This window comes from Cyprinus carpio, chromosome B8 (genome assembly GCF_018340385.1).
Source record: "Cyprinus carpio isolate SPL01 chromosome B8, ASM1834038v1, whole genome shotgun sequence".
Taxonomy (NCBI): domain Eukaryota; kingdom Metazoa; phylum Chordata; class Actinopteri; order Cypriniformes; family Cyprinidae; genus Cyprinus; species Cyprinus carpio.
The window spans coordinates 18,732,498-18,746,404 of NC_056604.1; the positions used below are offsets into that span (position 1 = coordinate 18,732,498).

At 37.6% G+C, this 13,907-nt stretch overlaps 1 pseudogene; it reads left to right on the forward strand.

The window, feature by feature from the left end:
* Nucleotides 1-13,907, forward strand: part of LOC109110710 — a 73,400-nt pseudogene that overhangs the window by 43,652 nt on the left and 15,841 nt on the right.

Genomic DNA, 13,907 nt, shown 5'->3' on the forward strand with positions numbered 1-13,907 from the left:
TCCGCCTCATAGCTTGAATCCATTGCCTGTGGAAATTGGCCTCACATCATCTCTCATTGGCCACGGCTGCGGTCTGAGCTGTGAGGGATGCCATTGTCTGAGCAGAGGATACATGATGAACTGGGTAATGAATGACACTGCGGCCTCATATAGGGCTTGACTATTTAGAGCCACAGGAGGCTACACAACCTCACTGATTCAGCACTGTTTGAGTCAATCTCAATAGCCTTATTCACGTCAGTATCTCATCCTGTTCAAAGTGTCACTAGAGGTCAGTGGCTTTGGGCCTTGGCAAGGAGCATCAGAAATGTATGTACATGGTGTGTGTGGGTGACATGAGTTTGAATGTGGTTTCTGGTTTCATTCCTTTTCCCCTCATTTTCTGTCTTCTATCAGTGCTTAATTTACGTCGGAACAAGCCAAATCTGGATTTTAGTTGATTCCCTTCCTCATATGTCTCTGAAGGAAACTTAACTTATAATGTACTCCTACATTTGTTCAATGAAAAATTATGTACACTGTATGTTTATTAAAACTTTTTGTCAAAAACTTGCAATATACATGCCAAAAGTTTTTTTTTTTTTTTTTTTTACAGAAAATGTTTTAGCAGTTTTTATAATTACCATTTTAGTAGTGCTTATACAGTATATTTAACATAGGACAAATATAATAAATAAATAATTAAAATAAAATAAAAAATCAGAATCAACCAAGCAATTTTAAATGACATTACATGTCTCTCCTCTCTTTTTGGGGAGAGTCTGTTTCTCTTGCTTTCATAAAGCATGTTGAGCTTGAGTTGACTGCCCCTAACCATGCCCTATTTATGTCAGTATGACACAACAAATTAATGCATTTGTTTTTTTAGCCCAAATCCTAGTCCTGGTATTATCCATCTTATGTAATGGTTTCCACAGCAGAATAACTGGGCTTTTTAGCAAAACCCATTCTTTATTTGGAGTTTCATTTCTGAGTAGTTCAGCCGAGTGAAAGTTCATGGCAAATTTAATTTTCCTGAAATTGAATAAGCAGCATGACTACTGATAAGATTTGTTTACTAAAGTTCTAATGTTCACATACTGCCTCAATTCCACTTATTCTCAATGCCGTGTTATTTAGTGTTAGTCTCTGCAGTAGTCAATGCAAGTTGGCATGGTTTTATTTAAGGAAAAACCACCCGATTTTAAAGAGCTTGAGCATTTAAAGTGGCAGAAAACATAACTGCAACTTATGTTGTCATCCGTCAGTGTGGAACACTAATATAGCCATTGTTCTTAGTGTGAACAGGCCTTTCGATTTTAATAAGAGGCTGGATGAATAAGGTATTAATGGAATGGCATATGGTAGAATCACTGAGATCATATTTCTTTTATTGTTTGCACTGTCATTTTGTGATTAATGTTAACATTATTATCCTCAGGTATAAGTCATAGATGATAGCTTTTTAATAGATTTTTAAAGTAGCAAAATGGTTATACATTTTTAGACCAAATGATCTGTAAAGTAGTCATATAGTTTCTGCTTAAGAGAAAAAAAATAAAATAAAACTGCTGGTCTCAACTGGTTTGAACTGGTCTAAACAACCTCAGAACTTTGGCATATATTCTGGCAAGGTTCTATCATAGTTATGAACATAAATTCCTCCAATGATGTTAACAAAACATTTGATCAAAGTTATTAGGTTAAATATTAACGCAAAAAAAAAATTTAAAAACATTTAAGTTGTTTGTACAACTAACATTTTTTAAATTATACTAGTTGAAGAACGTCCAGAAAACATTCAAATGTAACGTTTTCATAATGTCTGCAAAATGATAAAATGAAATGTTTCTTTTAACATTCAAAAAAGGTTTTTAGAACATTTTTGTAAAGATGATTTAAACATTCAGAGAATATTTAGAAATGATGTTTTCATGAATTAATGGGAATGTTAACAAAACATTCTTAGACCAAATTTTGTTACTGTGTTAGCAGATTGGTTTGTACCCTAAACCCCTCTAAAACCGGCAAACTAGACCAATCTTACTAGCTTATCTTTGCTTAAGTCATTTCGTCAAATCAAATGTTTCAGTGTCTCCACTTCTGAGGATTCAGAGGTCTGTTTTCAGGATGATTGTTGTTGTAGCTTGTGCTCTTTGCTGTTGTGATTGGGAGCATTTCAAGCCTGCCATTTTCATTTCATGTTTGAATTTGTGTCTATTGTGATGCTACAGTGTTGATGGTCATGACAAGCCGAATCAGATGCCAATTGTGATTTTTTTTTTTTTTTAGAATGAAGAATGTAGTTTAAGGATATTCATCTTGCACCATTTGCACTGAAGCACTTGCTTGAGTCACCCCCTAAATACACACAAAAATGTTTAGCTCTGATTTATAGTACAGGAATGTTGTTTATCTGTTTTGATGGGGACTGGTGGGAGGCCAAATATAGGAGCAGTCAAGAGTGGTTTGGAGCATACAGCCCAGGCAAATAAAGCATAGACTGACAGGGTTACCTATCGATCCCTCCACAATAGGAGCCGGGTCAGGGTTCTGCTGGAGAAGTATATGGATCTGACAGGCTTTCGTGCAGTAGGATGTGGTGTGTTTTTCCAAATATGGGTAACATGCCAAATGAGCAGTCTGTCCCACTGCTGAGTTTATTTATCTTTGCGCAGTAATGCCAGATGTGAGAGAAAGGCTTAAATATGCATGTTGCAGCAAGAGGTAAGTTAATAACAGAGGTATCAACACATTTTCAAAGTCAATTTTCTGTGTTGTACCTTGACACTCTAAAATGCCACAATGACTCACAAGAAAGTGCATAAATGAGCTGTTTGCCAAATTGTAGAGAGGTGCCTTGATGCCTATTGTCTATGTAAGCTACTGTTCACAGAGAATGTTTTTCTTGTGTTTATAAATGTGGGGACGCAGCACAGCCGAATAAAAGAACAAAAGTTCTTGAGACCATTTTAGCCCATTTAACATAAATGTGATGCTCTACATTAATTGCTCACCCTCACGTCGTTCCAAACCAATAAGGTCATTGTTCATCTTTGGAACACAAATTAAGATATTTTTTATGAAATCTGAGAGCTTTCTGACCAAGGGAACTACCATGATCAAGGCCCAGAAAGATATTAAGGACATTGTTGAAATAGTGCATGTGGCATCAGTGGTTCAATCTTAATTTTATGAAGCTATGAGAATACTTTTTTTTGTGCGCAAAGAAAACAAAAATAACGACTTCATTAAGCATTTTTTTATCTTCCGGGTCAGTCCGCCGCCATTCACATGAGCACCATGATGCATAATCAACATTTCTCTGGCTTTTTCTACTGATTTATATATGTACTAAGCACATCACAGTGCATTCTGCTGAAGTATGGAAAGATTTTTTGACCTGGTCAAGTGAAAATGGCTTTTATGTGGAGTGATAGGAAACCTAGATGACCAAATTGGATGTAGCCAGTCACATCAGTCTGAGTATGGTCTACAGTTAGGTAATGGATTGCAGGTAGAAGGGCACCAGGCCAGTGACTGCAAACATGGGCTAATGGACAAAAACAGTGTCTTAAATATGATTCTGGCAGCAGCTGCCAGAAAAGAAACTTGAGTAAAGATGTAATGTGAAAATAACTGGAGGTTATTAAGTCAAAGAAAGTCAAGGGTTTTAGATGCACTTGATGGATCGTGTAGTGAATGCAGTTTTGTTGGCGAGAAGTGAGTTGCATTAAACTACTCACAGAATAATAAAAGTCTGGACAAGGAACTGAATTAAAATAGTGTCATTGAAGGATCTGGTGGCAATTCTGTTGTATAAGCAACATGATTCAGCTGTTGTCATGATGTGCTCCACAAAACCAGTTCGCCTGTGATAATGCAGGGATTTTACACACGTGGGGGCTACTACTGCATACTTTTAACTAAGATGGAGATACAGTGAGAATGTAAGGCCTTGGGAGAAGGAGAAGCTTCCTTGACGAGGTTGAGTTTGTTTGGCATGTTTATATCTTGTCTGAAATGCTTAAGTGGTTACAAATAAGAAAAATGAAATGGTCATACGAGACAAAGGGACTGACATTAGTTAACATTGTTATAAGTATAATAAGAAACATCATATATCTGTTCCATAACGTGCCAATCTACCTTATTGGCTACAAAGGTTGTCTTAGGAGGCAGCATTAATCTTCCATCATGGAACCCAATAAGTGAAGAATTTGCTCTATCTAGGCAACTCAACTCGCAATTTAAGTAGAGTTTTATGTTAGCATGTTGCTAAACGAACAGCATTATATTCTAGACAGATGACAGACATTCTGTTTATTACTATAAAGAATTATATATATTTATACTTATTTTATCTGAATTTTAATCATAGCTGTTTTATTGAGTGGTTGCTGGTCTTATGGCTGAAATTTTGACTGACAGCACATTGGTCAGCTATTGTAGTTATATAAATAAAGTTAAAGTAGTTGAAGCATGCGGTGCAGTTCCCTATCTGTTGATCACTTCAAGGTCAAGTTATGTCGTGACGACATAGGGGGTTTACTTGAGAGCCCCAATCCGCTCTGACTTTTAGAGAAAATGCTAAATAAATTTGGCTAGTGGATTTTGCTAATTAAATAGGCGACAGGTGCATCCACTCATTCAGATTTTTACTTCGGAGCCGAGAGGGTGAATGATTTCTTCTTCACAAAGCCTTTTTGTTCTGACTGGAAGAAAGAAGCTGTTCCTGTTTGGCGTTACGACACAAATAGCGGTGTCCCTGTTGAATCAGCAATTCCCCTTGCAGTGTGCTTCAACTAAAATAACAGTTTCTCATCATGAATGGCTCGTGTCTTTTTAAAGATGCCGTTCCATCCATGTTCTCTTGGTTGCAGTCATTACCTGTCTTCTGTCGACGGACGCGATCGTTGTCTTCAGTGTCTGGGCATCCAACACGCTAAAGCTGCGTTCGTGGATGACTCATGCATTCACTGTGAGCATATGAGCATGGCTTCACTGCGATCTCGCCTCTCTCTCCACACGGGGATGACCCATCCGGTTTCTCTGTCACAATCAAAAAACTGCCAGCTAGAGCTCAGGGAGATCTGAGGATTACAGTGACAGCTTCTCCACTGTGACGACTCGCCTTGTGACGGTCCCAGTATCACTCGGTGCTCCACCGAGGGATAGGATGTTGATCACAGCATCGGAGGATGGGCTATCGTCCTCCAAGGATGAAGATATGGTGGGGCTGCACCCCTTGGGTGTTGCGGATGCCATGGAATTGGCCAGAAGCTGCTCGTCTGTCTCCTCTGTCCTCACTACCCTCGATGGCAGGGCAGCTAGGGGGTATGTTGACATACCTGTGCCCCCAAACGCCTCCACTTGGAGGAATCGTCCTCGTCTCCCATCCAAAGCCTGTAAGCTGACAGTGGCTCTCACCGCCAAAGCTTACAGTGCTGCAGGCCTCTGCCCTGCATGCTATGGCTATCCTGCAGGTCCACCAAGCCAAGGCACTCAAACAAATGCACGAGGGTAGATCCAACATGGGGTTGATGCAGGAACTGCACACGGCGACTGACTTCGCCCTTCATGTGATGAAAGTCACGGCATGGTCCCTCTGGAAGGCGATGTCCACACTTGTGGCTCAAGAGCACCATCTTTAGCTCAGTCTCACTGAGATGAGAGATGTTGACAAAGTCCGCTTTCTTGACGCTCCCATCTTGCAGGTTGGCCTATTCGGCGACACTGTCGAGGACATTACCAAGCAGTTCTCGGCAGTGCAGAGACAGACTGAGGCCATCCAGGACATCTTGCCCCGGTGTGATCCTCCAGCTGCCACCGCTCCACAGCAGGCCACGCCTCAGCCTGTTTGTCACCAAGGGCGAGGGGGAGGGCCGGGCGGAGAATCCTTTGTTTCATTTCCTTTCTGTTCTGCCATTTGGTTTCAGGAAGGTCAGCGAATTTGCGCAGGGGCATTTGGAAGGTTACAGCCTTTGCGTAGCATTTGTCTGACACGCAGCTGCTTGTCAACATTTACAATGGCACAGGGTTGTGACGGGGTTCAGGTTGTGATGCTTTCCATGGATTCCCATATCTTCATGACATAACTCGAAGTGACTGACAGATAGGGAATGTCTTGGTAATGTATATAACCCTCGTTCCCTGATGGATGGAACGAAGACATCAAGTCCCCATGCCACAACCTCGAAGCATCGCTGGTTGCCAGGGACACGTTCTCGGCTCCTCAGTGTAAAACCTGAATGAGTGGATACACTTGTCGCCTATTTATACCCGTATGCACTGGGTGTGGCTCAGGCATGCAAAATTCTATAGCCAAATTTCAAAAACCGTTTTCTCTTAAAGTAAGAGCGGATTGGTGGTCTCAAGTTAACCCCCTATGTCTTCACGACATAACATCTCCATTCCCTCCATCAGGGAACGAGGGTTACGTACGTAACTGAGACATTATGTCTGACACTTTAATTCCTCATGTGTTTTAAATTCTGACAGATTCGGATAGACTTAATATTTTTATTGTTTATCAACTAGAAAAAGTGATAGAATTGTTCTTTCTAAAAGTCATATTATTGACATTGTTCCTCTGTAGACTTTACTGTTCTCCACAGAATTAGAACAATTGTTCAAACTTTATAGTTATTGGCATTTTGGGATTGTTTCCACAAAAGATGTGTGTGATGGTTCGCTAAAATTTTAAATTCTAAAATTCCAAAATTAGGTATCTACCGTAGGCTAGATGACTAGAACAGACTTTGTGTTGAAAGCATTGCAATAATGAAATGCCTCTCTAGGCAGCTCACTAGGTTTTGGAACAGAGCACATTTAGTGACAGAAGCAAGTGATTTGGTGTAAACATAGAATAATGGAGTAAGAATAGACAAACCATGAAAAATGTCTATGCTATCATGAATATCAAGAGTGACTGACCAAAATAGACATGTCCAGAACTATGGACCATTTAAAAATCATCCTTCATTAATTAAGAAGGGAATACCTGAATTATTTAACTAAAACCTCTGCTTTGGCATTAATGTTGTGTTAAAGTATCACAACAGATGAGTAAGAAGTCCCATAAAAGACGCAAAAGACAAAGGAGGCACTTGAGCATCAAATAATTTGGCTTGTTCAGCTCAGAAGCTCTTTCATGCATAGATGTGAAGCTGGATCAATGCGACATATCAAAATGTTTTAAGTCTCCACTCTCCACTCTCTCCACTGTTGTTTTTCCTCCACCGCATCTGATTTGTCTGAGAGATTTGGATAGTCTCTCACAGGGAGAAGGCAAAGAACAGATCGATTTTAACACAGGTACCCTGACCCAATTCTCTGCTCTAACATAACACTGACTAGGATGAGCAAGATATTTGTAAGAGTCAGGAATTCATATGGAGAGAGAAAGGATTAAGTAAAGCAATGTATTAGTGGCAGGGATGTCTTTGGTAGAGTTAAAACCTGAATTTTAAAGCAGTTTTGTTGCAAAGTTTTTTGGCTTTTAGTAGAATAGAATAGAATAGAATAGAATAGAATAGAATAGAATATAATGGCCATCTGTTTAGTAGGAGGTATAGGAGAGCATGCAATTTCAGACACAGCCACTGTCTTTATGAGTGAGCTGATGCAATATTCACTCAACTGATTCGTTCAGAAACTCTGTGTTGCTCAGAGATGTGCAGTGGTTAATTTTATTGTCATGTTGAAGTATTTTCAAACGATTTCACTTGTAATTGTGCTATGGACAGAAAAGGCTGAATCATTCTTCATAATCAGTGTTGGGGGTAACGCATTACAAGTAATGCAAGTTATGTAATCCGATTACTTTTTTAAGTAACTAGAAAAGTAACACAATATATTTTAATTTAAAAGGAAATATCTGAGTTACTTTTTCAAATAAGTAACGCCAGTTACTTTGTTTCCCATGGCTTGACAGGCAGCTCTCATGTTGCCATGCTGAGAGAAATTGGGAGTAAGTGCAGAGGTGTTGTGTGCGCTGTGTGAACATGATGCTTACTGTAGTTCTAGACTTAATATGAACATGTATTTACTAGGGGTGTAACGGTTCACAAAATTCATGGTTCGGTTGGATACGACACAATGGTGTCACGGTTCGGTACGTTTTCGATATGGGGGAGTGGGGGTGGATGGTTAGGCAATTGCTTTCGTTGCAATGTTGGAAATATTTATGATTTAAACCATGAAGGTGAGCCAATGGATATCACTAGAAAGTGAAAATAAAAGCGGAATGACAGTAATTACGGAGCTTTCAGCATCTGACACCACATATTCTCTCAGAGACAACGTGAGATGAATCTACTTCAAAATATGCTGATAACGGTATATAGCTAACTATTTTAATTTATGCCCTTAATATTTCTCTTATAGTGGAGAAAAAAAATAAAAAAATAAAAAAGCTAAGAAACATACAACATAGGTTGTTTTTGAAAGTCATTGCTTTTTATTTCATAGATGTTTATTGATGACTGCAGTGTTAATATTTTAATTATAGGCCAATAATTAATTGTATAATAAACCTGTTTTAAAATACCTTTTTTAAAACATTTTAATCGAGTAGTAAATAGCCTAATCTTTTATTATCCTCGCAGCACGTCAGTTATGCGGTAATATTGCGGGGCAAATTTATTGTAATTTTAATTTAATAATAAAATGTAATAAAAAAGTAACTTTGTAATAATAATAGGCCTAATAAACATGAGAATGTAACAGGGCTACATTAATTGAAAATGCCAAATCCTCTTAATACTGCCAATAATTTATGTTTTTGACAATATCTCTGGCTATGCGTTGATACAAGATCCTCATCTCCCCAACCACACCAGAAAGTTAACTCAATCGCGCTGCATACACCATATTGCCTGTTATGTCATTTGGGCTGCCTTGTTGAGCGCAGTGGCACTGAGAACATTATATTTCACACACTTTAAGCTCTTTTATTTTCCAAATGTAATAGGATTAGTCCAACAAATCATTTGGTTTGTAATGCATACAGAACCGAAAGCCTCGTACCAAATGGTTCAATACCAATACGTGTATCGTTACACCCCTAGTATTTACTCATCTCACCTGCACAAAAATTCAGTATTCCTCCGAATGAATCAAAACAGTCGAATGAAAACTCAGAATATTATACAAACCCGCAACAGTTAAATGTTAAATAAGACAAATATCGTTTGTGTATTTAATTCCATTTTATTAACCAATGTCTTTGCTACTGACCTTCGATGATCCAGTTCAACCATATTAAGCAAAAATCACACTTTTGTGTTTCATTTGTTATATTGCTGAGTAGTATTGAACTTTCTTCTCCTGTGTCATATTCTTCATGCAATTTGTTTGAGCTGCGCCCTCTACTGTACAGAAGTGAATTTACATTTCCTTAAGCCTGTGGTGTATTAATTTTACTTTTATTGTTAAAGAGCTTTTACACTTGTAAAAAAATAAATAAATAATACTAAATAAACAACTTTTTATATTAAAAACAAACAAACAAGCCCTGCCCAGATTTTAAAAAGTAACCCAAAATTAACATAACACATTACTTTCCATAAAAAGTAACTGAGTAATGCAATATTGTAATGCATTACTTTTAAAAGTAACTTTCCCCAACACTGAACAAAAAAATAAACAATCGACAATCAAAAAGAAACAATCGACACTTCTATCCCCCATAGCCTCGTTTCATTTGTGTTAAATTAAACATGCTGTCTTCTCTACAGTTTCTTAAGCCTGCACTCATCTAGACTGCAAAAGCAGCACTGTCTCCTTTTAAGTTAAATATTTCAAGTTTACTATATTCAATATATGATGAGAAATGTTTCTCTCTGGGGTGAATCAATAAATCTGAACATGCCCCCCTAGCTGCTGGAAGATGGATCTAACATAATAAGGCCCAGTAATGGCCCTCGACATCGATAAGTCTGAAATTCAGTAGAGATTGGACCATTTCAATTGCTTTCTTGGCGAAAGGTGCAGGGCTCTTTTGTTTGTCAGTGTCAATCATTAGTCTCAAAGTGGCTCAGCTCTTTGTCCTTCAAGCCAGCATTGGGAGAGCTCTTTCATTCTCAAGTACAGGGTGACTCCATCATTTGCCAATTGAGAGGCATAGCTTCAGGCGCTCCATGTGCAATGAAAGCAGATTTTAATCTTTATTCGCAAAACAACTTCAAAAAGTTTGAAGAAAACCTGGCCTCTGTGCGATCAGATTACGGAATTTCTTCCCACTGTTAGATAAACAAGAACCATTTGACCCTATAGGGATAAACATGCAGTACGTGCAGTCTGTTCAATAGGATGTACTGCTGCTAGATATTTTCAGGTATGTTTCAACTGTTTTTATCTATACAATAAAAGTCAAAGGGGTCCAAAACACTGGACAGTGTGTGAATTTATGTCTGTCCTTCACAACCTCATTTGCATTCATGTTAAATACAGTATGCTGTCCAACAAAGGTCCATCAAGCGCACAAGAGTAAAGTGAATAGACATACATATTCTAGAAATGAAAAATAATTACAAACTACTGCTCCAATTAATTCCACACAATTCCACACCATTCAATTCCACAATTGTACACACTGAATTCTAAGATAAATGCTAAAGCCTCTATTTAGGGCTGTCCATAGCAACCAAAATTACTGTTAAAAAGATATTAATTACCCATTTGCCTGAAGAGCACTGGGTCGAAATTCATTATCACAAAAACTGACCAAATTACAGTATTTTAAGCATCTTTTAATTTTTTTTTCTATTTTTTTAATGAAAGAACTGTTAGCAGTGCTCATTTTGGGGTTTTCTCAGAGAATACAGAATCTAAAAGGACCTTTCTAACCCGTCAAAGGCAGACAGGCTGTAATTTGAGCAGTGAGTGGTCCACTCAGGTATAACAGAGGAGTCCTAGCGAGAACTGAAATGTGCTTTATCTTGATGCCAGAGCACTTTCTGCCCAAACAATCCTAGACAGCCTTTTCTAAACTTCAAGTGAGCAGTAAATTATAGCAGTTATATTGTCCTCACCTGAAAGACAAAACTACAACCTTTCTATCTTGGTCTATCTTGTCTCGCTTTTGCCATGAAAAACAACTGTTTGGTAGGTACTTGCATCTCCTCTGCTAATATGATACATTTCAGTTACCCCCAACCCCCCCAAACACCCCCAGTAAGGAAGATGGAGAAAAGTCTGTGTAAAATTAGGAGGAAAAAATCTCATTACACTGACACAAAAAGGAAAAGCGCAATGTGCTCTGAGGTTACAGCTAATACCGTAATGTAGAGAGAACAAATAAGACATAGAACAAATAAGACAAGCATTATTTGCTTCATTAGCTGTTTAATGCAGTAGAAACTAAAGGAGGTCCAGTTTGAGAGTGTTGTAGCTGTAGGTGAGGGAATAAGAGATATTACTATTGATTGAGTCTAAGACAGGCAGCAATTTCAATTCCTGATCACATGGGGAAAACAGTGTCTGTCACTTGTCATTATGCCTGTGAGCATCAGAAGATGTGGCAGAAGAACAGGATTGTTGTTTCCAAGAAGCATATAGAGGGAAAATAATCAACAATACAAAAATAAAAGTAAAAGATCAAATAATGTATAAACCACTCTTTTCTCTAAAATAACACTGTTTCAGAGGGAGACTGTTTCTCTTTTGCCTCCTTTGAGGACATTGATTTCTTACTGAGGAACACAGGCATAAAGTCCATTGCTGTGATTGGCTACACTGTAAAATAAGAAGAGGAAGATGAAGATGAAGAAGAATCCATTAATTTTTATGGATTGTCCATGATGTCTGAAACACAACAGAAGTAAAATGCAACATCTGTTGTTAAAAAAGGGAATATTCCTACAGCTACATATTAATACAGTACATTGTGCCCTATTTTTGCAGGTTTTATATAAAAATATATAAATATGTAATAATATTCTAATATTAATTGCTCGTTGTAGTACACTCTCAAAAGAAAAATTACAATTGTCACTGGTGTGGAAAGCTTTCAAAATGTACTACTAATATATACAGTTATTTGGGTACTAATATTAAGGGACTAATAGGTAGCATTTAGGAGTAAATAAGGTCCAAAAATGTATCTTCTAGCTTTTATACCTTATGGGTACACATTAGTGTGTGACAGCTACACCTTTTTTTTCTGAGAGTGTAGTGTAAATAGTGGCCCATGTACCATGTAAAATATCAAATGTAACTGGTAAATTAATTTACATTGGACTGAAGATAAAACAAACACTGAGAGGGAACTTTGCCATTGAATTTCAGAAGTTTAACAACACACATCACTGCTGAGCAATGTGTTTAAACTTACACGTTCATTCACAACAGACTGTAGCACTGTTTTTGTTTTCTATTTTCTCAGAGCAAAGAGTAAGCCTTGATTTTTCACAGAAACCCTTGCAGTAATATAAGTAGGAAATGGGCTTTTGCATTATTTATAAGTGAATGCATTGGAATAAACTTTGCTTTTGCCAAAATTGTGTCAAGTATATATTTCATTAGACATGTATTACAGGATATAAAACATCTCACCAGTTTACTAGATTGCGCAATAGTTAAAAAAGTAAGAAAAGGAGCTTGGAAAGTTTTGTGAAGTTTTATGACTTCCAGCCCCTATTCTTTCAAGTTTTTATATCATGTTGGGAACCCAACTGGTACATCAATATTTTTTGCACTTCTCCATTTGATTCCAGCAGCATGAACAGATGTAATTAGACATTTAAATCGCAGCAGGGTCTTTAGCTGTATGCTAATTAAAAGGTGCATTTACAAAGGAGGGAGGGTGTATGAGTTAAATGCACACCGGATGCCACTGGTACCTACTCTGTGTTTAGTAGTACATTCCACAGAGACCCACTTCTAACTGTACTTTCTGTCTGACTCAAACTTAAGAGTGCAGCAAAGGGCACTTGAACAACAACGTTTGTCAAGTGTTTTTTGAAAGAGCAGTTTTTAAGACTGGAGAAAAATACAATAATGATACTTTGATTCAAGCTAACTTTTGTAATCAGATTTTAATAGTAGGGCTGCTTGAGAAACCATTCTTCTGTAGTGCAACCTTAATATGAATGATGCAGTTGCAAGGCTGTTAAATCATTTATGCAATTTCATTAATAATTAATCGTTACTCATTAATCATATTAATGAAACACAATAAAATAAACCTATTAATTCCATGAATTCAATATTCTATTAACCTAAAATGCTTTATAAACATCTGGAAATCTCTAAAGTCACTCATACATAAAATGTTGTTTTAGAAGCTGTCTATATGTTATAATATATGCGTTAGTCTCTAGGCAAACGTATGGAAATGTTTGTGCACTGGAACAAACAATACCTACAGTATGACTACTAATGAGATCATGCACAGTCCTGTTATAAACTGTTCAGATAAGCAACCAAACAGAAAAGAAATGAATGTAAATGTTAAGGACACAAAACAACCTCTTTTTCTTTTCAATTGTTAAGCCCTCCCAGATCTCCTGTATAGGAGTCGGACAGAAATACTGCACATCAATGGCATCTGTAAACTTTTCTGACAATGTTTAAAATTCTCTGCAACAACAAATTGTCAGTGGTTTATTTTTTGCCTTTAACATATAGAGATTGGAAGGCTAAGCTATGAGAAGACAGTTGAAGTATTTGTGGAAGCTCTTGTGCTCTCTCATGCTACAGAGAGGATGTCCTGTCATCTGCCTGACCCTCAAGATGCCTCTGAACCACAAACATGCTGCGGTCACGGTCAGCAACGATGACTAACTAATGGACAGGGGAAAAAAGAAAGCGAAATAATGAAAGACAGCAAAAGAGAGAGAAATGGTCATGATTTCGCCTTATCTTGAAGAAAAAGCAATGATGTGTGAAGCTGAAGATGCCCCTGAACATGCACAGACTCTAAC